The sequence below is a fragment of the Diadema antillarum genome, unplaced genomic scaffold (genome assembly GCF_040938485.1).
Source record: "Diadema antillarum isolate AM-2024a unplaced genomic scaffold, OU_Dant_1.0 seq00000187_RagTag, whole genome shotgun sequence".
Lineage (NCBI taxonomy): Eukaryota > Metazoa > Echinodermata > Echinoidea > Diadematoida > Diadematidae > Diadema > Diadema antillarum.
This window is the reverse complement of record NW_027271251.1, coordinates 1,350,722-1,375,166: the sequence shown is the minus strand read 5'-3', so window position 1 is coordinate 1,375,166 and position 24,445 is coordinate 1,350,722. Positions and strand designations below refer to the sequence as shown.

Genomic DNA, 24,445 nt, shown 5'->3' with positions numbered 1-24,445 from the left:
TGATTTGAATTACGAGGTAAATACGGGCAGAGGGAACAACATCATGCTGAAATAAACTGAATCTTCGTATCAGGGATGAACTGATTTCATCAAATTCGAGCTCAGACAACGATGGTCCAAATGTATTATGATGATATTCACATTGCATGGTTCATCTAATACTGTAATAGCAATCACAGTGGTGCTTTATAGGCGGTTGGTGAAGTTAGTCATTTGCGTCGTCGAAATTAAAACTGGTTCTACAAGTATGATGATAATTTTGTAGGCCCCCGTACAACGTTAAAATCCCTTGAAAGAGCTTATTGATAAATCGTACGCTATGGCTCTCTCACAGCTGCACCGGGCTGCTACCACACACCTTGCTCGTCTCATCCTCACCAGCATTTTTGTTTCCACAATCTATACTACGTGCATCTTTGCGTGTGTCTTATCTCTGTGGTCGTCATAAAATCTAGGCACGGCGTACTAGGTATAAGTAAGCATCGCTCGTGTGACCTTTCCAATTGTGTTTCTAAACTAGCAGGCGAGAGACAGATAAATTTCAACGGTTAAAATGTCCCCCATCGATTTTGCGTGTCAGCGTGGACATCGGAAGAGGGAAGTGTCGGCATTTCTGCGAATGTGCTGATGTGAACTCATGAATGCACGAAACACGTGCCTGCACCATCTGGCGAGGAGATCGGTCTACGGAGGATTAACTAGCATGTTCCATTTTGTTTTGGTTGTTGCTAGGTTACGCATGGGATGCATCGTTCTCCTTACGAGTTCCATTCTCATACCGCACGTTCCGACAGGGACATCCTTGCGGCATGGACGTGAGGAGGAGCTATCAGCAGACAAAACGGCAACGAAATACTCACCGCATCTCCAGTGAACATTTAAATCTATCCAAGCAATGCTGTGTTTTGTGTGACTAAAATAACTCTTATAATTGAGTACCATAACTGCCTTAGCCAGTATACTACTGTCGATATTGGTATGAAAAATAAAACAAACACATTAACAACCCGCAAAGGCGTTTCATCTCGTTGGATAAATTCTGTATTTGGAATAAACAATATATAAGTTGCTTAATTTCGGCAGTGCGGTGCAGTGCAAATCCTACCTTTACTACTACTACTACTACTACTACTACTACTACTTCTACTACTACTACTACTACTACTACTACTACTACATTGTTCTTCTCCTAATGTAACTCGCAAACTTTTCTGTCCTTTCTTTTAGCATATCAAGCAGTCATTTAATTTTATTCTGGAAACTTGTGGATTCCCAAATCATGTGAGCTTGTGTATTTGAGAACACCATATGCCTAACTCATGACTACCAGACTACCAGCCTGCAGCGGTGTTTTGCCACTAAATCCATGAATGAGTCATTTATTTACATCATGGTACAGCTACAGTTTGATATATAACTTCAATTCAAGTAGTTGGGACTCTCAGAAACTCCTATAAATCTCGAATAACCAAACGATATGCATCGTAAATCCGATTTGCCTCTATTCAAGCTGCGACGGTGCACAAGAACGTTCCGGGACTCCTATATACTCTCATCGATTCGATATTGAAATTCAATCAATGCTAAATCTCACACTGCGTGTCCCACATCCCCTCGATTTCCAAACGCTGATAGATATTTACGTGTCTCCGTGCTGTGTAGTCTGTCTCTCTTTCTTTCTCTTTCTCTCTCCTGCTACTCCACCCCCTCCTCTCTGTCTCTCTTTTTCACTGTCGCTCGCGGGAGAGTCGCGTTGCTCGCCAACAGCAGCTAAAGTGACGGAGTACACACTTTAATTTGTCGAAACTTGCACGGCTATTCCACCGCGGGGGATGGTCCTCGTTTTCTGGCGCTAAACAAAATTCTCCAAAGCAAGCCTAACGCAATTTTGTTTGTGAATGATCAGGTAAATTTCCGCTAGGCATACTTCAGTTTTGTCTGTCTTCTATACCCTCCTACGCAGGAGAGATACTTTCCTACTCAACAGTCCTGCATAGGGTGAATCTAAATAGGATTGCACTGAGGGGTTGGACATGTTGCAATGACTTTCTGGTGTAAGACACGCTGATGTGGTAGGTCAGCGGTAATATCTTTCAGAAGGATGAGTGTGAAAGCAACTACTCCACCATTGCACTGCTCACTTGATGGTGTGCTCTCTGTTTTTTAAATATTTGTTCAAAATCTTCTGATAAGCGGTTAATCATTGTACCGACCTCTTCCACTTGTTCATATTATGGAGATTATTCTTTTGCTATTGCAACACCGTTATAGGTTACTAGATAAACTTAGGGTTGAGACAGACACTAGCCAATTCGCAAAATCTTTAAAAACTTCGGTTAAACTAATGTTTAGGAAGTTTTGTAAAGGGAATCTTCTTGATTATTATGCTCTACGGAAGTGCAAATTAATGATGTTATTTATAGGGATTTTACAAGGATACAACAATGTGTTATCCAATATAAACCATGGGTAAAGTATAGTGCCACTGCTTATGCGGTTAAGAAAAATTATCTTTCATACTGCATGCTACATTGCAAATGATAGAATATATCAGCCTTAATTTGGGTGATATCACCGAATGAAGCGCGTAGAAAGAAGAGAAAGAATATCACACCAGTTTTCTATGGTTTGTTCAGCAAAACAACACCACTCCCAACACACACAACATCACGCATATACACTCACACATACACAATGAAGAGTCGAGTATAAAATGGTGGCAATAGTACATTAGCATGAGCACAAATGCGTTAAATTACGCCTGGAAATGTGTTAACGAAATGACCTCGATGAGAACAGATTTGTCCGAGAACGAAAGCTGACTGTGATTTATCGAATGATGGTTTTACAGTCTGCCGCGTCATTCGTTAGACTCGCGTCGCCTAATTATATTTAGCACGCACGGGACTAAGCGGCAACGGAGGCTTCGCGGCAAGCTTTGAATGCAGTTTTAAAAATCGCTCGAAGAATTTTGGAGTGCGATGGAGGCGAGAAGTGTCGTGCCTCCTTCCCAACGAGTTCTGTAATTACGGCTCGCAGCTTCACGTGCCGCTTTGGCAAAAAAAGTAAGAAACAACAACAACAAATAAAACAAAACAAAGCAACGCAACGCAAAGGTTGTGTTTTTTAAGTGAGTGCCTCTCCACTATTCACACGGAGGGACATGTCACTCCGGAATTGAAAGTAAAGTGTTGTGTGTATAGTTTTCTAAGGAGAAGACAAGAACAAGGGAGGAGGCATATTGATATGTAAAGAATTACATAAATGAAGAGATCGCGACCATGCTTTGTTGTTTGACATAATGATACATAAAGGAAAACATCCGTACCTCTTGAGGTTATAATAATGACATGTACATGTACATTATCATTCACTTGTCTTTTCATCAAGTCTGTCGAAATTCATGTTTTAAATCCTCAAACCTCTCCCATACCACCTCACTGCTCAAACATACATGCGTTTCGGTTTTGCAATAGTTTTTGTTGTCCTTGGGCTTTTTTTTACCAAAAACTTAATACATTATTTCCTTCAAAGTCGTTCCTATTCCATCGGTGTGCCGCTTGTCTTAAAAGGTAAGAAAAACAAACAAGCAAACACACCCACACACGCATAGAAGAATAAGATGATCTATGCAACGTCCCGTGAACTGTAATGTGCCACATTGCTTTGAATGCGGTAGTTCTACATCTCACGAAGATTACAGACCATATGCATAACGAACAGTGTGATGGGGTAAAACTGTGTTTACACGACGCTTTCAGCATTTCTTTGAGATTTATGGTTTGTTTAGACAAAGCCAGGCAAGTGCTGACGCAATACTATAGTGACAGTATCAGGTTCGGTGCATAATTCTGAATGAGTCCGCTTCAATCAGCCCTTTACAAGTGATTTTAGAGCAAACTGTTCGAGCAAAATATTTCCAATTGAATTCTGACTGAACATACATCTAATGCGTTTGTTTTTCTGTTTTCTGTTTTCCTTGGTTCGAGGGCAATTTTGCTTTAGCTTTTATATGACGGTGCATGATTGTCATCTAGATGAATAGGAAATGCATGCCATATTCTGCATTACACATGTCTTTCCTTTTCATTCATTGCCATATCAAAAGCATAAACAACGAACAGGTAAAAGCAGCAGTAATGCACACTTGAGCTTCATGATGCTCTAAACACGCATGTCACTCTGACATCACAATGGATGGAAACCTATAATGTATAAAATTTATTGCTCGTCTATAATTTGGCTCCACATCTGGAAAAATCTGTACAATGCAAGGTCTCAGTGAAAAAATATACGTGCAAATTGCAGTCATCCGTGTGAAAAAAAAAAAAAGATTCTGCCAGCTATACGTGTATCACGCGAACATGCTATCAGCTCCTCAAGCCAGGGAAAGGGAAAAAAAAAATACCCGGGAATGCTCTGTTTTATCCGGGAAGGAAGGGGGTGTTTTCGACCCCCTTTGTTTTATCTATGGCTTTATCTAAGACGTGTTATCCTGTTCAGTCTGAAACATAGTACTGTTATCCCTATATATCAAATCCAGACATCTGCAGTCTCTTTCTAATTACGCCATGTTTCGCAGATGCGACAAAGCCTCGACGGATGTTTCTGAATGGGACGCGCCGAGCCACGCATTTCTTCCCCCATTTTCTTTCGTCACGCGTGGTTGTTTCAATCAATCAGGGACAACCCGGTACAGTGCCTCGGCTGCTAAAGTGTGACTGACTTGATTTTTTTGAGGTGCGATGCTAGATTTCAGTGTTATCAGTGAGGATGACTCGAATTGCTACGCCTCTTTTATCTCCAGCGGCGTGTCGCGTGGCTAATTAGTCACCTGATAGTACATTTTACTTGTATCTTGTCTCATCAGGTCCCGTCATCTTCATTTAGGAACAGGAAAAGACAAGCCTTTCTTTTTCTTTTCTTTTCCTTTTTTTTTCTCGGGTGAGTAGGAGAAGGAGGGACGACTGAAACTCATGTCGGAATTCCCAGAATGCACTTTTCCAAGCCTTCGACACCATCGTAGACTTATATCAGATTTGCCAAGACTTGTTTAACTCACACATGGGTGTCATTGTGAACCACTCCATTCATTTCCGGTTAACGTGTTATGAGGGCCGCTGTGAAAGGAGGGTGGAAAACGGCCGATAGCAATACAAGCAGAAATAGTCGCTTTCATTCACGAAACGTTTCCTCACTTTTCAAAAGAATTACATGCACTGATTTACAGTTGTTTGTTAATGCTACCTCGAGGGCACGTTTTATGAGAAAAGATGACATCATTCCAATGCGTGAAATTTTGGACTACACCGCACTCTTATTTGGTGATAATAACAACCATAATAGGTCAAATTCATTGAAGATAGCTACACAGGGCACTTAAGTGTTGCAACTGCTCTACCAGAGGGCCCTGCCATCACTATTACCCGATATAGCATTAATATGCACCCAGTTATACACCTGGATCGAGAGGAACATAGTGGATTTAAAACATCTTGTCTGAGGCACGTGATGGGATTCGAACTCTCGTTTTCCAATTGAAAGTCAATTGTCTTATCCACTATGCCAGCGTGCCCCCAATTTTGAGGTTCATTTTCACTGAAGCACTTACAGTTCTGTTAGTTCGATTCTACACTTTAGTATTTACTCAATTCAACATGAACATTGAATGCATTGATCTAGGCTTTTTGACGACATGAAAAATGTCTCATCTCTTTCCTCCTTTTTATTTGTTGTTTCCTTCTCTTTTTGTTTTCTTTTTCTTTCTATTTTTGTTTCTTCTTTCTTACTTTCCCCCGCACACTTTGTAGTTGAAAGTTCTTCACCCCTTTTTTCCCCTTCCTTCTAAGGTACCCACATAGTACAATCAGAGTCCTTTGAGTGGGTGCCTCCTTTTTTCGCAGAATAAATAAGTCTATATAATTATACTAGTATGCCTCTCCTTGTACTGATCGTGGATATGAACATGCTGTTATTCTTTGCTTTCTATGTATCATTCAAATGCATGTCCAATTTACACATTACTTTGTATATTCTCTTGAAAAAAATGTGAGTTTAAAGTTTAAACTGAATTGAAGTGAACATGACACATGCCCCTTTACTTTAAGTCCCCCAACTCCTACCTTAGATTCTCCCTCGTTACGTCATTGAGAAACATCGATTATGGGTGATACGGGTCATCACACCTCCCTCCGATCGGAGATGGGCGGGGAGATTGAGCAGGCTTCTCTCCAAGGAAGCTCGTCAATTACCAGCTGATTGGGGGATCACAGCTACAGCTATTCATTGTGGGCCAAAAAAAGGGGGGCCCAAACTGTATAACTTCGGCAGGGAGATGAAACAGATACATACAAATACTGTTCTGTATCTGGATTGACTTCGTTATGGAGGGGAGGGGGACCACATTCCAGTGCTTCGAAATGGTAATATGGTATTAGATGGTAGGTAAGCATCCCTAGTTCAATATTTTGACATAAAGCAGACTTAAGATGTTTCAAGATTGTCTGAGATTCGCGAAAGCGATAGCACTTGAAGTACATCGCCATACTTCGGATTGTGACAGGGTTTTAGGTTTAGTCTGATGTGAGGATTAGGATTAGAGCTATAAGGGTTATGTTTGAGGGTAAAATATTTATATGTTTGGCTTAGCGTGCAGATATTTCATGGGAGCAATTGTCGCAGGAGCAAATATGGAACCATCGCACGCAGGCACATGGTGTTATCTATAAGTCTGAAAAATAAACTGCAACGCATGTTTTGTTCTCTTACTCTTTAGTTAGAGTACAAAATATTTGCTTCAGTCTTCTTAAAGGTACTCTCTTCCTTCGTATCAATAATTTCAGCATGAATAACCGTTAATGTACACTTTTTACTGTTTATTTTTGTGAGATGTGTTTTGTGCGTGTTATTTTTGTATGTGTGTTACCATGACGTATTGTTATTTTTCAGAAATATGAAAATAAACTAAACTAAGGACTGAACTTTAAGATATTTAATTAGCATGAAAGATTATGATAAGACATTTGAAAATGAGTGCTTGTATTATTAAACATGTCACTGAAATGCTTTTCCTGATATGGATTACATGAATATATCACTCTCCACAATGGAACAGAGATAGGCCATTAAATACATTTTGGAAAGCCAGTCAATCAACAACGACCGGTAAAAATGGCTTACTGTTTGACTCTTTGTTTGTTTGTATTTTGTCGCTTTGGTTCTTGTTTTATGTGTCTTATTGCTCGCTAATGATCCTGCTATGGCGCATATCACTGGATCGTTCCTAACGACAATCTGTATGCGTCCCATTACAATTTTTTCCTTCTCTTTTTCTCTCCTTTTCATACAATGCAGCAAGGCAACCTCCTACTGAATCTTGTATTATGTACTTGAAATGACTTTGCACCACTGGTAGGATATCGGTTTCGTGTCCTTATTTTTTTTTTCTTCTTACGAGGAAAGCCAAAAACATCAACACTTAATTGGCACTGTGGACGACTCGCGCCAGTCGTCCGTTAACCCGACCCCTCGGTCTGCCAGGGTAATTCTAATTAATTCCGACAACCCAGCAGTTGATGAAGCAGTCGTTCATCCCCCGTCTCTTGTCATCAAAACGGACACAGTACATAATTACAATCAGAAATCGTGAGATACCAATGGGTACTCCTATCATCATGGAGCTACCGATGGGACAGTGTAAATGATTTCTTTATACTGTAGCAACTGGCGGCCTTGCACAAAAACACATGAAAATAAAGGTAAATGTAACAATGGGCTCAGACATTGTGACGATGAATCGCGATGACCTAAATAATGAATTATATATCATTAATTTACATGCTGCGTTACTTTTGAGAAACAAGGAACCAAAATAGCATCATACGTCTGTCTAGCTCCGACGCTCTATTTAGTATGAATGTGTCTCATAATGCAACGTCTCTGATGTCGCAATAACAGAAAGCAAAGCCCGCTGTTCCTGAATGATTGAGGGCATGTGCGTGTTTTATGTGCCTTAGATATGGTATGCGTAATATCATGACTATTCTGTTTTGTTTCAATACGTCATGCAATTATATTTTACAAACGTACTTTTCTTGATAGGTTTTGATCTACTCATGTGACCGATCAAATTGTGAAGCCCGATAAGTCGGTGTATGTCACATGGCTTTCTGGGTGATCAAACATCAATCGTTGTGAGACTTCTTTGCTCCCTATAATAGTACAATGCCCATCACGAGCATGCAGACATAAACAAACAAACATAAAAAGATTATTGCGGGCACTAATCAAATTTGACTCTGTAATTAAATCTTTACTAATATCCGGTCTCTTGTATACATGAGCGCCTCTCGGCAAAACCATTATTATTCTGTTAGGCTATAATGTGTACGATCACGATACATTCACCTGGCGATAATTGCAGCGATTACTGATATCGCCCTCAACATCTCTTCAGCCAGACTTTCTTTCTCTCGGGACCTCAGGGCCACCAGGACCATGAAGCCAGCCGCAGTAAACAAGAGAATGAAAGTTCGGACGTGTACTGGATCCAGTCCATATATAGCAAGGGCTGGTCACTATCGGCCAACATCAACGAACGCGATCAGGAGCACGTTTTCCTAGCCGCCCCAGCAGGAGGACGAAGAAACGTGATGTTACCCTGGCGTATATTGAATAATGGAGTGCAAATAATTATACTCGGTAGCATTCATGTCCAGTAGAACTGACATTTTCATAGACCCCGGCAGACAAAGAGCTACGTGTACTTTAATGTGGAAACTACCTAAAAATCGTCTGAAATCTATAACTGAGACTTACACTTTACGTCGCAAAACAGGCGTTAATTAGCACGAGACTTTTTGCAATCGAGTGTCAGCATTTTTTTTACATCATTTCTTCTTTGAATATCATTCTTGTTCGTTTGACATATCATACATTCGCCATATACATGTAAATTTTCATTACCATAATACATTACATACGCATGTAATTGCATGGTCTTTGTTGTTGTTGTTGTTGTTGTTGTTGTTGTTGTTGTTGTTGTTGTTGTTGTTGTTGTTGTTGAATAATGCCGTAGTACACAATTATGGTAGTAACTTTAATGGCAATACATTTTTAACAAATATTTAAGAAAGCATCACAACTGGTGCTGAAGCCAGGGTAGATCCTTTTTGAAAGAAAAAAAAATGTAATGCAGTTTAAAAGAGATGCTATGTCACGTGACTGCGAGCAGCCAAGTCGGGTCAGGCAGCCAACAATGTCAACGTTTTGTGACAGAGGGCACTGCGTAGCGTACGGCAGGGCGAGCAAGTGCCAAGTGGCTTTAGCCAGATCTTGATCAAAATAACACACGGATTATGCATCACTGTGAAATTGCACTTGCAGGTGATTGAAATAGCTTCCAACGAGCAATCTCCTCTCCCTTTCGCCCCCCCCCCCCCCCTCCCTCACTCTCACTCGCTCTCTAACTCACTTCCCCAGCAATCGGACATTTTAGGGAAACAAGCCCACTTCACCGCGTTAGCCTGTCGTGACCTTCGACCTCTGTTTGAAACTCCTTGCACAGTGACTTCATTTACTCTTACACCTCTAATTCTGCAGATGCTCCGACAAAAAGGGCATTGGCGCCAATTCTGGATCGCCTGGGTTGTCTGTACTCAACATACGCCATACTCTATACGAACCACGTATCACTAGCCCTGTTTAGGCATGTGTTTAAGAATAGTGCAAAAATGCTCCGGAGTTGTTGTGTGTTAGTTCGTGTTTTTTTTTCTCCTAAGACTAGGATAATTCGGATGCTCCAGGTCTCATCAAGGAAAGTTGTGTGGAAATGGTGTCGAAGTAATTATAAGTATAATAAATATGTGTGTCTAAGGAATCGCTAATAATCGAAAGGAAATTCAAATAATGTCCACTAATGACCCATGTCTTTAATAAAAACATCCCAATGTTTATCCAAATTCAGCACAGAATATTCACAATGATATATCTTCATGTAGTTTCCATGATAGCACGTGTACCCATGAAAACTGAAATTAAATCATCATGTCAGTTTTTGCTTCTTCCTTTTTTCCAGTGATATCAAATTTCATTTAATTATTCTGATAAACATGGTAGTGATGGTGCTAATGACTACACGGTAAAATTGTCAGCATATCCGTCACTGCATGACTGGCGCCAGCCATGGTGTCAATGGTGCTATAATGACCACTCTGTGAGTGATGCACCACCCAAACTTCAACTAGCAGTCAGTGTATGGTGCAGACTATCACGTGGTGAATGTTTTCATATCTCCTTCACCATTGTGTTTGTCACGTGTAAATTTCACTCGAATGTAATGTGCACCTTTCGTGATGGCGAAGGTGTAAATAACTTTACAAATTGTTGTTGTGTCGACATGTCTTTCCCCACACTAATTGCATCTATCATGGTGCCGTCTTTTATCGGACACATTGAAACATAGGAACATCTAATTGGACAGCATGAGGGAAATACAATATTGATATCGCTACGGAATGCGCTATTGGTATGTGGTATACTGTGTGACAGAACAATCCTAAGCAAGTGATATGACACCAATGTAGAAGCCATCATTGATGCCGATGATCGGTAATCGTGCTGAATAACATGTGAGTGTCCTTTAACGATGTCAGCAAGCATAGTATATCAATGGCCTAGTTAGATCGAATGGATAGGCCTATCGGAACTGAGCAGAATCGAGGTGAACTGTCGTGCTCAGTGCGCCTAAGTTAATGCAAAATATTCCTGAATATAAATTTCACGTTATCAATCAGCCAAAGCTCCAAAATAATATTACCTAAATAAGAGAAAACAACAAAAAAGTGTGCTCTTGTATACATTTGTCGATTGAACGTGTGGTTGAATCAAATCAAGGTAATAATAGTAATAGATGAATAAGACAACTTATCATGTTGTTTGAAGACCTTTCAGACTTCTTAAAGATTCATAAAAACTGTGTCTGGGCAGCTGTGTACGCTAGGGTCAACTTACCTCGTTCACGTGATTATAGCAATGTCACGGACCTCACGAGCTTCGATCACACGTGGGATTTGCTTCCCATCTGGTTATTATTATTCCACAACGAGCGTATGTTTTTTGATGCGATATTCACTCTTGGTTATCCCTTCAGCACTTCAGTGCAGCACAGGAGTGAATCACACGAGCCGAGATTTAACAATCCGTAGAAACATACACCAATCGAATCCATTCAGTAAGGAGATTACTCTTTGACTTTAGCATGATTGCGGGTTCATGAACGACAATAATACACTTTAGTTGGTATAGTACGAGACAGACCCGAAGATCCCAAACGCGCCTGCGCAATGCAGAAAGCAGACGAATGGCGGAAGGGAAGTGGAACAAAGTGCTAGTTTGTTGTACGCCACTATTTCGGAAGATGTATGGGATTTGCACGTCCTTAATTCAACCCGTCAACACTCATGATCCTGATCGAAGGACTCGCTTTGGGCCAAATGTGAATTACAGGGCTCGCTCAAAGTCAAGTTGGTTTCTTTCTACCACTAAAACCCATACAAATCCCTCACCCCACATCTCCCCCTCTCTCTTATTCTCTTTTCCTCAGTATGTATGTATTTTATTATTTCCTCTTGCCTGTTACTCTTTCCCATGAAGAGACTGGGGTCAACCTCATTATTTTGAGTCGTCTGTCCAACAGCTTTGGTCCTGAGCAGATAATCAGGTATCGTATATGGAAATGATAAGATTTGGTCAAACTGGTGTCATCGTTTACACAATTTACCGAGGCAAGAAATAAATGTTTCCTGTTCTTTAACTGAAAGGCTAAGAATTTTGGTTCGAGAGACTTCATAGAGACATTTTAGGGGATGTTTTAAACTCTGGTAGGTTTATAGGGCGTAATAAATGAAAAGCTGTTAAACACATTTGATTTAGCAATGACCTGACAAGATGTACATCATCGTATGAGCACTGTGGTAAGGTGGATAAGGTTTGGGATTTTTAAATACAAGTTGTGGGTTCGAATCCTATACCCGGTGCCTTCATCCTTGGCAAAGATGCTAAGCCTACACTGTCCCTCTTTACCCAGGTGTGTAAATGGGTTCCTCTAGCAGTGTTCTTAGACATTGAAGAGGCAAACTAGGCAAATAAAACCAGGTTATGTTAGCATTATGTAGCTACGTATTGCTGGGTATAGTGTAGGTATTCTGGGACAGTCTAAGTCCAGTTACTAGTAGTAGTCCGATTCAAAGACAGAGAAACAGTTTCATAATCACAGAGGAAAACTTAATTTTGGGTTAGTAAGAAAGACAGTACTTGTATGAGCCACAACGCTTAAAGCTTCAAAAATCACGGACAAGAGATGGAGAAGAATACTGAGGGTTAAAAGGTAAGTATAAGCAAAGAGTTTTGTCCATATCATTTCACTGTACCGCGTTTCTAATGGCTATTGTCGGAATTTCATATAAACGTTCCTAACACATTTATGAATTGTTCAAATAACTATCTACATCGACTACTCTGGTTTGTAATCCAACTATTTCCTTCAACAACTGTAACTGTCACTGTAACTATAACTGCTACGATGATGACAACAAAATCAATGACAGCAGCGATAATGATAAATGATGATGGTATAGTCAATGGTACTGAAATGAGGACTTTAAGTAACACATGTAAGAGTAAGAGTATAATAAACAAGAGTATAGAAATCATTTACAAAACTAAGAGCCGCGACCAAGAACGAGGAATATCAAGAACATTTCTCCATTTTCTGGTTGAAAATTTAGGATATTGATTTCTTAAACAGAGGCATGCTTGTTTGCTGACATGGGCAGCTCGGGGACAACATCGTGTCGCTTACCTAACTTTTTCTTTTCACTTTTGATATACCGTTAAGGGTCATTGCAAGTGCAATCAACGTTGTTGGAATGTAACATCGGAATTCTAAACTCGCCGTGGCGATATGGATTAGAGATAAAAACATTTTTCCTTCTACACTCTGCCAGACATCAGCCACGAAAGCCGCGATGTACCGCAGCGCTACGTGAGAGTGATGATTAAGGTAGCAAGGTTATGTACGGTTCTTCATTAATTTTGTTCAGAACTTCAATATATCTATCTAAGGGAATACTGAAGTTCCTGGAAGATTTAAAAGGTGGGCAAAAACAGTTATGGTTTCGTAAAAATGGTACAAAATCTAAAAAAGCAATTACACAATGAACAGCTCTGATTACCTTCTAGCTTCATGCATCATTAATATTATCAACTGATATTGAACAAGAAAAAACACTTACATGGCTGAACGTAATTTTACAACTTGGAATAGCAGATAAGTATTAGCGAAAGAATGCACCAATTTTAGTTTTTTTTTCATACGATTTTCATGATTACTTGAAGAGAATATCTTAGGATGAGGGAATGGAGAAGACAATAGTACATATAAGAATTTATTTTGTACGTACATGAAATAAGGTTGAGAAAAACCACAATGTATTTATGTGTGTTTGTTTGTATGTATGTGTGTGTGTGTGCGTGTGTGTGTGTGCGTGTGTGTGTGTGTGCGTGTGTGTATATGTGTGCGCGTGCTTTTTGCTTGAATGTCCATGTGTGATACACCAGCATGAATCGACAACAATTCGACCAGAGCAGAGTGAGACGGAGAGAGAGAAAAATATGGCGGGAGCGGAAAGGAACATATAACCTGGTAATACAATGAACATAGTCACATTACGAATCAGGACGGATCGAGTGCCATCTGCCAATTCCATTTTCGTGCCAATCTAATCATGACGAGGAATGATGATTGCAGGCATCGTGTTCTCAACAGGAGAGATGTCCCTACATCGCAATGCCCCATGGGATTGCATACTTCCGTGATCATTGTACTAGTCTCGGTACTTCTGATTGACGCTATAATATATTACAAGAACTTCATTTTCGATATTAAAAAAAAAAGTCATGTGCAACGCATGCTTCAATGTGCGATGCTAAAATATAACACATGATAATATCACTCGAGTAACTTGATACACATGATTATTATAGCAAAAGTAGCAGAATGCTAATAGAAAAACGAAATAAATGACGTTCACAAGATGGCAAACATTTTTGAGTGATAATGTGTTATTCCTGCAAGTGCAACCCATTGGCAAAGATTGGAGATCAATTAAAAAAACAAACAAACATAGATATAAACAATAGCTAATACAAAGCAAAATCTCCATAATACCTCGTTTGGAAACAAACAAGAAAGGTAGACCAATGCTGCTCACAGAGATATGTGCGTGACGTGATGAACTCTATACACACACACACACAAAAGAGAAAATCCTGTGGTCTAGTGCACGACGTCGAACTCTAAAAGTGACTTAATTCTCATGATGAAATGATGCAGTGTGCCGCCAATGAAGACGTTTGGCATGCTATTGCTATTACCGTTTTAAAGGCGGATACACAGTGGAGAACATAATATACAGTAAATAGATAAACCTTTTCAAACCTTCCAGCTGCAATCCCAGATAGACATTCCCATTCTCTTTTTAATCATTTAACAGTTAAAACATACAAAATCTTTGAAAGACCCTAATAAAAGTTTTTATAGGCTTGAATTCAGATTAATGATAACTTTATGGAAAAGTTCGGTTCGGTTCGGTGTTATTTCGATAATCTTTCTTCTGGTAATAGCACTACGATGGATACATGATAGGGGCTCATACACAAACATACTGGAATTGCCCATTTTACTAGGAAGTAATCAATGTTACTAGCAGAACTGTAGCTAAGTATCAACCTGCACATCATGCTCATATGAAAGTAAAAACAAAATACAGAAGACCGCCACAATAAATTATTAGTTTGCAGGGGAGCTCGATTTAGATGAAAGAGGGAGGATTCTTTTGAATAAAAAAAAACAATCTACAGATATAAATCAATATAGAATTATACATCTTTCAGACACCTTCCCCCGAGCGTGAAAAATAAAACAAAATCAAATAACCCATCACACAATGAGACGCCCCGTCACTCTTAAGATAAGTAGCGTGGACAAGTCCTTTATTATAAGAAGGGGGGGGGGGTGTGCTAGAGTGGACGTGGCATACGCCCAAATGTGTGACGTCTCAACAAATTGTCAACAGTGATGCCCGTCGCGGCAACCCAGAGATGTCAGAGGTTAATCAAACGAGTGTCGGCCAATCTTCTCGTGGCAGGATGCGACATCTTGATTCCATCATATTTCCCCCCTCCTCTCATCATCTTCCAACCCCACCCTCCTCTGCCGTACCCCTCCTTCTTCCTCCTCCCCCTCCCCCTTTCCCGTCTGCAGACTGGTATGGATTGCGACCACATCGCACTGCGATCAAACTCCTTCCAAAAATAGTCCCAGGGAGTGTTTGTGTCTCAGAGATGAAGGCATCTCCTAGATGCACAATTTAAAAGCGAAATCTAGTTCTAAATGGGTATACAGTTCGGTGATAGCATTTACACAACAGGCTGGAAGAAACTGATTCTTGACTGCTTGAATAGGTAATGCACCCACATATCACGCACAAGCGACATTGTATCATATTTTGCTTGATAATGGAGAAAAAGACTGGCAACATGCACCTATCTCTGTCTGACACCACCTCTCGTAATACCACAGCTAGCCGAATGAAGTCTTTAATCTTCACCTTACGTCATGAATTAGACAGTACGTACACAAAACTGCACTGACCACCATCTTACACCAAGAGAAAAATTCATCAAGATTTAACAGATCGAAGCAAAGTGAAATGAAGTATTCAATTTCTACAGACTTACCTGGGAGTTTGGTGCTTGGTAGTGAAGGCGTATCTGGTGGAGTTATTGCCGCGGCAGGCAATCCCTGTTATGACAAATGTATATCCAAAAGAAGCCAAGTGGGACGCGGAGCGGTCCGCCAAACGCAAGGCGGACGATGGGTGATGATGTTGATGATGATGATGCGCGGTGCATGCATGCAGAGAGCGGAGATGGGTTTCTCACTCCTGAGCTATTCCATGAGATCGACTGGAGACAGGTGCTGCGGGGAAAAAAGCGCGCAGCACTCGAGTGCCAAGACGACCGTTCTCTTCTCTCCCCCTCTCTGTCGATCACTCTCCACTCTTTACTCCTCCTCCTCCTCCACTGTTTCTGCCTATCTGTCTTTCTGCTCCCTCCTCCCTTAGTCTCTTGCTATTATTCTCCTTATAGCATCAACGCAGTTTGCCAGGGGCATTTAAAGTTTGTGTGCGGCGGGGTCGCCTGTGAAGATCCGAGTTCTCGACCAAAAGGCCTGACGAAGATGAATCAAAGATACTCAAGGCCTTGAGACGAAAGAAAAAAAGAAAGAAGAGAAAGGATTCAGAGAGCTGATAGTCCGATACTCTCTTGATGGCGCTCCGAACTCTGACTGGCTCTAGTGAGGGAGGAGTCACGGGCTCCCGGCCCCCTGATCAGCTTTCTCTTTTCGCCACTCGCGGGTATCGCTCAAACACGCGTCTTACGCTGAGATGCCTAGGTGCGTGGCCTTACATTCAACACGCTTACATACTGCCGTGAGAGTCACACCAACAACTATTTCACTGCCCCTGCCCCTACCCCTCCCCCTCCCTACGTCCATAGAATACATTTTGATTGCATGCCCTTCGTCATAGACTCACGTACGGCTAAAACGAGCTTCATCTTTCGACCCCTCCCTATAAAAACATTGCTTACACCTCTACTTACAACTCACATAGTAGGAAAATCCAGGCATAAATCCTTTAATGTTCCCAGCTGATCGTATTACGGACTATTAAGTCGAGTGGTTACACCATTACCTGTGCAATCAGACGATGCAAGAGAGAGTTCCATTTCAGTATTGTCAAGTTCAAGCGTATCAACTTTCAAAGATCGAGAAGACGATAATCGCACGTAGCGTATCACGTTCTCTAGTAATACAGAACATGACGTCGTTTTGTTTTGTTTTCTTTCTTTCCTTTCTTTTTAAAGGATAAGCTGTTAAATATGTGGTAGCGATCTCCAAACATGTAGGGCCTTGATGATTTTAATAGCAAAATAGTCACCGGGAATTCTGACCCGCAGAAGGGGAGATAACGTTGATTTCTGGGGATAAATGGTCAACATGGAAACTGCTATAAGAGATCTATCGATATCATTAAAGAGAAGCTGGAAGCATATTGACATACTTAATCAAATTTAAAATGGAAGGTTTCTTCAAACACAATATCACTGCATGATTTCATTACAATGATTTAGATATGCGGGCAGTAAGCATCTAGAAATATGAAAACGATAGTTGAAAGTACTCGTGCTCTGTTGACTTGACTTTGTTTAGGTCTGTTTTACGTAACAAATACAAAAATATATACTTAAACCATACGAGGGTATACCAGTTAGTGCCTTGGAACTAGACTGCTAGGCCAATGCTGATCTGACGTAATGTAGGCCTGGTTACATTCTACGAGGACAAAGTCTGCAAAGATCTTAATCATAAAAGCTTTTAGGTTCAAGCATTAGGTCGCTACAGCGGATGTAGGAAGACAGCATATTTATTATAACTGGACAGAAATCATGGGATATTCACACGTCGTCCCTGCGGCTGTCAAAACTTTTGGCTTGAATCGTGTCAAGTAATGAGAGCTTTGTAAGCCAGAAAAGGCGGAAAGGGGTTAGGGAGGATCAAACTTCCACTCTGATGTCGGCTTGTGTTTCTTTTACCAACTGGGGTGCTACTCTCTCCAATCTTAATCTCAATGTTCACGATTTCGAAAGTGACACGCGTAGGCGAAGTATTGCATTTTTCGCCATTTATAAAGTCCGTATGTATTCTTGATACTTACGAAGCTTTTTTCTCCCCTATTTTTGCGTCATATTTTCACTAGCCTGCATGTTGCTAAGGGCTATAACACCTGTCCTACTGTTTCGTTTTTCAACAAACAAACAAGCAAACACATTTTTGTTGCGATTGTAAGTCAGATATTACCGTAGAATGGAGAGGTGTTTAAAGTGATGGTCCAAGGACTGAGATGCTGATGTAAGTATGTTTTCCGTGCACAGCATATTTTATTTTTTCACCTGAGAATGGAAGTATCTCTTTATTCTTTAGAAAATTGTTCATGCGATTTGGACAATGCACAAGCAAGTAAGCAAGCACACACACACACATACACACACACACACACACACACACACACGCACGCACACACGCACACACGCACCCACATACACACACACGCAAGAAACACTTATATTTACTGAGAATGAAGTTATGGTTAACACAGTGATGTCTGTACGTGCTTGACATAATTCTGTCGCGTTGTTTGCTTCCAAAGCTCGGAGTTGATGACATCACCACTCAGCTATCTTTTTGCATGCACTTGGTTGTGACAAATACCAATTTTAGGTGGAAACAGAAATTTTACTGGAGTTCCAATACTTTCTCATTTTTAAAGTTTAATTTCAGTGAAATTTCCGCCATTTTGTTCTTCTGATGTCTCTCCATCTATCATAGTCAAATTGAAACCAGTGTATGGGATTGTATTTTAATTGCTTTCTCTGATGACCTAAACAGCATAACACAGGGGGCACAGAGCGTGCATGAGCTCAGCTTGAAATATTGATGCTCCTCAGCGCGGAGACATATCCTCGTCGTTGCTACGGACCGGAGCACAACAAACTATATGTCTCACCCTGACAACATAATTCAAATAGTTCCCCGGCCCACCTCCTCCCCACTACGCCTGAAGTTTGAGAATGCGAGTGATTTGGTCGTGACTCATTTGCAAGCACTGAAAATAGTCCCAGTTGTTGATGGGTAATCGTATTATCATGAGTTTCAGTGACAGCAATCGTACCTGATCTATCAAGATTACATCGAAAGCAGTTTGATGAATGTGGCAAGCGAAGAAAACTACAAAACTCAAGGGGGAACATGGCTAAGACAAGAAATCACGAATTAATTAAAGCATGAGAACCCGCGTCCTCGCTACTGTACAAATGTCTATCCATAAACGACGACATTACAAATCATATAGAAAATTGACGGACAAACGAGGGATTAACGTGGTTGCCCGTTAAATATAGATAAAGGACAGGGCTAAATTCCTTAAGTATCACTTCTCACATAAGCAGATGTGGAGATAAGGACAGAACTAGAGATGGGAGATGAGCAAGAAAGCTGGTGAGTGCTAGCTGTGCGCCATTGTTTGATCACCGATCCATGGGGGCATGGCATGACAGCCGAGGAGTGACCTCCATAACGCCATCATCAGGGCGCTGGCCGTCAGCAGTGACCATCTCATGACGTCACGTTTCGGCGCCATTCCGCATGAAAGACGCCATGTTGTTTCTTTGGCCCTAGCAGCGACTAGAGTCTCGGTAAAAAGCATTCAACAACTTCGGTTTGAATAAAAACATCTTCTGCCAGATGGGACTTTCAGTTCTCAGTTACTCTCCTCCATTAGCGCTAAAGGAAACAATTTATGACAAACATTGCATACAAGGAAACTTAGCTGCGGGATCATTACATTGATTTCCTTCTGCAGTCTTAGAGATTTGTCCAGATCAAGAATGCTCAGATTTCGCTACTTCTAAGCCGACACCGTGGCTTCCATTATAGTTTACAGAAACAAGGCAATTATCAAAAGCACATGAAGTGAATATTATTGTCAATTTATCACGTATAGGAAAAGTGATATGAAATGTTAAGTGACCAATCAAGTGATGCTGATGATTGAGTGACAGAGAAGTGACACAACCTCTCTTTCAGAACTCTAAGTTTGGACACACAATGATTAAATCATTCGTCGCACATGGGTATCGTATCAACAAAGACATTACGATTTGTACAATGAGGTGATCATGATACTTGTCACTGGAAAAGCCCATAAAGACTTGAATTATAACTGCCGACAAACTAAATAATCCAATGTATGATTAAACCCCAACTTTGGCTGCCAAAGGACGTATGGAGAAATTTCTCACAGTAGGCATGTGGAAATGCAAAAATTTATATTTTCATCAGTTCATCCTGTGAGGTTTTAGGTCAAATCAAACACTATCCTAAAGGTTAAGTGCGGGGAATTATAAAAGCACATTGAAGCATTTACTTTGAGTTTACAATAAGCGTACGTAAAAAATCTTAAGAAATCTTAACTGTAGTAGTATATATCTCTAAATTCGCCAGTTAGCCGACGTCCCGAGAAAACATCTGCCACAGTCTCGAATTTATTTGGATGGATTTGAGGTGTGGCGGTGGTCGACATAGTTTGACTAGCCGACATCGGACACCGGACGGGTGACGAACGGATCGGATGTCGGCTGTCGGTACAGCTTATCACAAAGAAGACATGATACAGTAATATGACGGGAGATTTGCCGTCGAGAGAGTGTATATCTCAATATCCGCCGCTGTCTGACGTAAAGGGAACTAAAGAGAGGGAAAAACAACAACAACAACAACAGAGAGAACGGAGTGATAAACTCTATGTCCATGACATGAAAGTATTTGGCAGTGATTCGGTTGCAAACTTTTCATCAGGTTTCGACCAGAGTGCATCTTGTTCATGGCCACCCTGTCAACTAAATGGAGTGAATCAAAATGGATTAAATTTAGTGCTGATGCCCTGCCATTGCCAACATAAATCTTTATTGTTTGTCTTTGGTGGATCTAATTTCAATGTTAAAATCATATACTTATGGGAGCATTTGCTAGAAAAGCCATATGATTCTTATGACCTTCTCGGTAAAGAAAAATCAAATCTCCAGAGCTATTTTGCAGCTTTGAAGAAGTAGATAGAAATAGGGAATAGTAAGCGATGATGTTCACCTACATAGCAACACTTTTTGAAATGAGAGCAATTTCTATATTTACTGTGTCATGTTCGATTCTATCAGATTTACTATCACTTTAATCAGAGCCAGAGTCGTTGATTTCTTTTGTTCGTTGTTTTCCAACTAGCGCTCATGTTCCTGTGCACAAAGGAGGTTGAGACATTCCATGGCGTAACACTGTGATCGTGTTTGAATGCTATACGTGAAAATAAAGGGACTTCCACAATATATTTATTCATCAAAACTTTGACTGCAAAGGATTCAACATCTACCCCGGATATGACGTGAAAAAGGTAGATCGGTGATCAGTCCTGATAGTCATATAAACCACTCTCTCCCTCTACCCCCCCCCCCCCCCCCCCCCCCATGCCCATGGTGACAGTGTCGAGTATGCATATCCCACTAATGGATGCCGAAACACAAGGCGTAAATCGACCCTGGCCTTGGTCATACCAGCTCGAATACCCATTTTACATCAATCTGCATCCATCCGCACTGTGACATTACTCCATGTCTATGATACTATCAGTAATGTATTACTTCCTGATTGCATATTTCATTCGCCACACATTCATACCTATGGTATGCCGAAGTGAATCATACGTCTACCTAACTTTATGTATGTTTTTAGAAGGTCGAGACTTTGCTTCCAGATCCACTTGATCGTACTTTATATTCTGACCCAATATAGTTTACGTGATTATCATGTTGAGGTCTTTCTTGCAAGTACTTATGGTTTTATATGTTGATAATGTCGCCATTGATTTCAGGAGTTGAGGTACGGTTGTAGTACACTTTTCGTATTTCCATAATATTCTTCTGACTAAACAAATTTCTATCACTGTTGAAATTAATACCTTGCTGCCTTTCCGTTTAGGGTTATATCATTTTTGCTTCCGTTTTCGCCTAACTCAGTGTATAGTGGAGAACGGAACATGCTTGTCTGTGTGTGTGTGTGTGTGTGTGTGTGTGTGTATGTGTATCATATATCAATATATTCTATATATATATAAATATATATGTGTGTGTGTGTGTGTTTGTGTGTTGTGTATGTGTGTGTGTTTTTCTCTTTAGGATTACAGTCATCACTGCTTAATCGATAAGACTTGTAAGTTGAGTCCTCTGTCCCGATTAAGCGATGTCAGAAATTGAGTAACCTGTACAGGCGAACTTCGGTTTAAGATTACATCATAGTTTAAACACACTTCAATGTCATTAACAAGCCTGACTGCATGATTGATTACTCCTTCTAGTATTTGATGGCGATGAGTGATAAGGGGATCAATATACTTGTCCTCGGAAGCAAAGCCGTGATAACCGTGTACGTATGCAAACATAAGAACGGTGACATCTGTGTGTGAGTGTGTGTATGTGTGTGGTTGTTTGTGTTCTCACTTGCATATACAGTACCTTGGTTTTCTTCCTCTCACTTAGCTTTCTTTCTCCCGTACCCCATTTCCTAGTTTTAGTTGTTTTTTTAACTTTCTTGTCTTCCTCTTCTTTTCTTTATTTTCATTGATACCCTCCTTTCCACCTCATCTTGAGTGCCTTCGTCTTCTTCATCTCCATCCTACCCCTTTACTCCATCCAACCCGGTGGTCATCCTTCCCCTCTGCATTTGATAAATAATCGCCAACCGGCCATGCATGCCGCGTATTTCGTTCCAGGAAGCTACCCACCATTGGTACCGCCGAGGTGTTGAGTTACACGGATGCGATGACGGCTCGCGGTGTGCGTCGGTCAGAGCCCAACCTACCCTCACCCGCCATCAGAATAGAACCGCAATGACGACAGAATGTCTGACCATGCTCTCTCTTGATCGATTCCACAATCCGTGATCACAATGATGTCACTTGGGACGCCATCAACATTTTTTTTTTCATTGTGGACTTGTAAGCGTCTTCTGCTTTTCTGTTGTTACGATATTCCTCAGTTTGTCGCAGTGCTATTTTGACATCTTTTGAAAAAAAGCAGCAACGTCAGGAAAACCAAAATTCTTCACGCCTTATAAATCACAAAGTGGCGCCCAAATGAGTGCCTATGAGTATCCACTTGTCCATGTCTTCTTTATCATTTCATTTTCACTTACACAAATTTCTTCTGAGTTCCACTATTTTGATGTACATTCAGACACACATTCTTACACTTACACAATAAATGGACAGATGGATAGCTAAATAGATTTAGAAATATAGGCAGGCAATGTTCTTACAAAAATTAAATCATTCGAGCGGAAAGCACATTGGATAGCGACGTAGTGAGTGTGTCCGCGCACACCCTTCCCCCCCCCCCACCACACACACACAGACTTACACAATGTACGTGATATCACACACTGTTGTACACACACATAGAAAGTCGTTCACCTATTGACGCTTCAAACACTAAGATATGACCTTCTGTGAAAATGCGACTGGAAGCTAGGCTAGTCAAAATATTTAGTAGTTGCCTGACCTGGGGAAATTAACGGCGAGAGGCACGTGCGCCATGGGATATCCGCCAATGAACATGCGCACAACAATGTCGCAATTTCGTAGTCTTTGTTCATGAGATTGTATTACTCAGCGAAAGACATTAGAATGAAACTGATGACAGCATCATCGACAGTATTTTACAAACATCGCACGACACCGATTTACGGATTTGATCATTTATTTTCTCCTAGTGAAGCACGGTCTTCCTCATCATAGCTTATCTGTGTGCTTTTTGTTTAAGCCTGGGAAATTGTTATGAATGCACCTTGCACCCCTAAGCTTTTTTTTAGTGATTGAATTGCTATAAATTTGCAACTTACTTTTTGTCGAGATATTGATGTTCAATGTATTGACCTCCAGTCAAAATTCCATAATGGGTGTTTTGGAGGGAAAACTACCAAGTACCAAGTATTTGACACATTTTTAATTTGCTTTGTGAAGGTTCAGAACAGTGTTGTCACATGACAATACAACAGACCATATCTTTTTACTTAACAATACTTATAACGCCAAAAGGCTAATGATTATAACACAGGAATTCGAGCTCTTCTGTTTCTCAACTGAATTTTTCATGCCTGTTGTAGCAACTAAGTTCTTGATATCATTTTTTTTTAATCTAAAAGAATAGAAATAATTGGAGGAAAAAATGATAGGAGTTAGAGTAAAACGAGAATCATATATGCCATGAAATATGACTTACAACAGATATTGGGCACACTGGAGATTGAAGGTTTACAGTGCTATTTGAGGTACAAAGGACATGTTATCTTTTATGATGCACATACATCATAATATGATGCACACGCACATGCCACAACAGCTACTCTCACTGAACTCGATCTAGCACAGAAACGGGTCCGACGTTTTTCGTAAACTGCAATCTTCCTACCAATGGATCTTGTTCCAGTACAGCTATCATGTCTAGACAGCCAGCTTGGTACGTTATCCTTCCTCACCTTCAGACTTTTCCTGAACGGAAACCTGAGAGGTGAAGGTCTCATTTGCGTTACTGTTGGTGTACTTTATTACGCGTCCTCAGTAATGTCTTCTCTGTTTGAAAAAAAAAAACAAACAAACACCAGCTTCTAAAAACAGTTGTTATAAATTTATAAGTTACTGAGGACCGGCAAAAATAGGTT

The 24,445-nt window shown here is 40.5% G+C and overlaps 1 protein-coding gene across 1 annotated transcript in view; it reads right to left on the bottom strand.

Moving 5' to 3' along the window:
* Positions 1-16,419, bottom strand: part of LOC139728607 (uncharacterized) — a 126,992-nt gene extending 110,573 nt beyond the window's left edge. The window contains 1 exon segment of the mRNA XM_071639549.1: positions 15,799-16,419. The gene's annotated coding sequence lies outside the window, so the exon portion shown is untranslated.
* Between the last annotated feature and the right edge of the window lie 8,026 nt (positions 16,420-24,445).